Consider the following 2567-nt stretch of genomic DNA (forward strand, 5'->3'; position numbering starts at 1 on the left):
TCAAAAGGGCAGCATTTACCTAATGACAAAATTCATAAAGGTTGGAAAAGAAGATTGAATGGGAGCAAGAATCATTGGGAGGAAATGGTATAGCTGAAGTTACATGGAAGAAAGTGCAATCACTGAAATGAAATGAAGCATATGATTAGTTTAATATAAAACTTATGATTTGTTTTGTAAACTTTCACTCAATATACAATAAAAAGTAAACTTGAAAAAAAAAAAAAAGGTAGGCAGAAAGTGTCTGCTCCCAGTTTGTCATCAGGGAAGAAAGTTGGAAACTGGAATAGAGCCTTGAAATGGGTTGTTTCCTAACAAGGATAATATGCCAGAGTTTTATATACAGACACAGAAAATTGGTCAGATGACTTGCTCCTCAATTCTTCTGAGGCATGGTCCACTGGGGGTGATGGCTTTGAAAGTCAAGTCTGAATCACCCTAAAACTTCATGGGAAATGCTAAGAGTTACTCAAATGGCCACACAGTCTCATATGTTTTGAAAAACAATCCAAGTTTCAAAGATTACAATCCCAGTTGGAACATGCATCAGATGTTATTTCCCAACGTGAAGTTCAGAAAATATTTCCATCTTAGATACATGCCTAGTGAAGAGAAATGGGAAGATGGCCGGTTCCCACAATGTCAGGATCTCAGTCAGAAAGAAATGCAGAAATTCCATTCTAGGTAGATTAGAACGCTATCTACTGTTACAGGGATTTAAGTGCCAAAGGCCTATATGAAGTCCAGAAGAGCCAGGCTGTATTGCAGAGGGTTGACTACATTATTTGATTCTTTGTCCTTAGACCACACTGTTATTGTTGTAAGGTGCTATCTGGTAGGCCGTAACTCACAGCACAACAGAAAAAAACACTACTCAGTCCTCATACTGTTCACAATCAGTGCTGTGTTTGAGCCCATTGTTGTAACCACTGTGCCAATCCATCTTGTTAAGAGTCTTTCTCTTTTGTGCTTACCCTCTACTTTGGTAAGGATGATGTCCTTCTACTGATAATATGCCCAAAGAATGTAAGACAAAGTCTTTTCCATCATTGCTTCTAAGGAGCATTTTGGTTGTACTGCTTCCAAAGAAGATTTGTTCATTTTTCTGATAGTTCATTGTGTAGATTCAATATTTTCCCCCAACACCATAATTCAAAGGCATCAGTTCTTCTTCAATCTTCCTTATTCATTATCCACCTTTCATATGTATATGAGGTGATTGAAAATACCATTGCTTGGGCCAGGTAGACTTTAGTCTTCAAAGTGACATCTATGTTAATTTATGTTTTTTATTTGTCCAATGCAATACATCATTTGATTTCTTGACTGCTTTATTGCTTCCATGGACATGGAGTGTAGATCTAAGTAAAATTAAATCCTTAGCAATTTTAATATTTTCTGTTTATGATGCTGCATACTTATTGGTCCAGTTGTGAGGATTTTTGTTTTATGTTCATACTGAAGGCTACTGAAGGCTACAATTTTTGATTAACACCAGTGTTTCAAGTCTTCTTCACTTTCAAGAAGCAGGTGTGTTAATGAGTCTTCCTCCAATCCTAATGCTGCATTCTTTTTCCTATAGTACTATTTCTTGGATATTTACTTAGCATAGTGATTGAGTAAGTATGGTAAAAGTATACAAGCGTAACACACTTCCTGATTTTAAACCTCATAGTTTCTTCTTGCTCTTTTCAAACAACTGCATCTTGGTCTATGTACACATTTCCCATGAACATAATGAAGTGTGGAATTTCCATTCTATGCAATGTTATCCATTATTTGTTATGATACACAGATTTGCATAGTCAACAAAACACCGATAAACATCTTTCTGATATTCTCTATATCCAATCTAATCCTGACCCTCCTGAATTATATCATGACAAGAATAAATAGAAGCACGGCAAGGTGAACCCAAGAAAAAGTGTTTTAATATATTTTAAAGAGAATATAGCACATTTTATTAAGAACAGGCAAACTTGTACAATTAATGGAAAACTTTATTGCCTAGGAATGCGGCCTAATTATCTCTTTGGCCAACCTATGTTCTTGGTCATTTTCAGTAGGTGGCATGGGGATGTGGACTTTAGCTCTCCCTCACATTTAGAGGGAGGCCTCTAGTCATCACAGCTCTGTAACTCTACTTACCCAAGGAGGGACTGGGCCGGCATTATTAGAGATGCAGGAAGGATTCTTTCACTTTGCCTTCTCCAGTTCCTGGTGTGTGGGGGTGAAATTCCTCATCAGGAAGTACTAAACTTTGAGTTTAATATGGCCATATCTATCTATCTTCTCCTCTTTAAAAAGCAAATACTCCAGGGAAGGTGACACATAAGCTACTTAACACATTACAAATTTGTTTCTTAGTTGCTTCCCTCAGTGGAAAAAAAAAAAAAGAGAGAGAGAGAGAGAGATAAAGACTGGATTCCCAGGAGTTATGTGGGTTCCAAGAGTGGAGACAAGATAACAGGTTTGGAAGGGGAGAAGAAGTTACAAAAAAGGGGGAAAGTTAAATCACAACTGAAATAATCTGTTAGGCCTAGTGGAAAATATAAGTACTTTGGAGT

The sequence above is a fragment of the Chrysochloris asiatica genome, unplaced genomic scaffold (genome assembly GCF_000296735.1).
Source record: "Chrysochloris asiatica unplaced genomic scaffold, ChrAsi1.0 scaffold00207, whole genome shotgun sequence".
Taxonomy (NCBI): Eukaryota; Metazoa; Chordata; class Mammalia; order Afrosoricida; family Chrysochloridae; genus Chrysochloris; species Chrysochloris asiatica.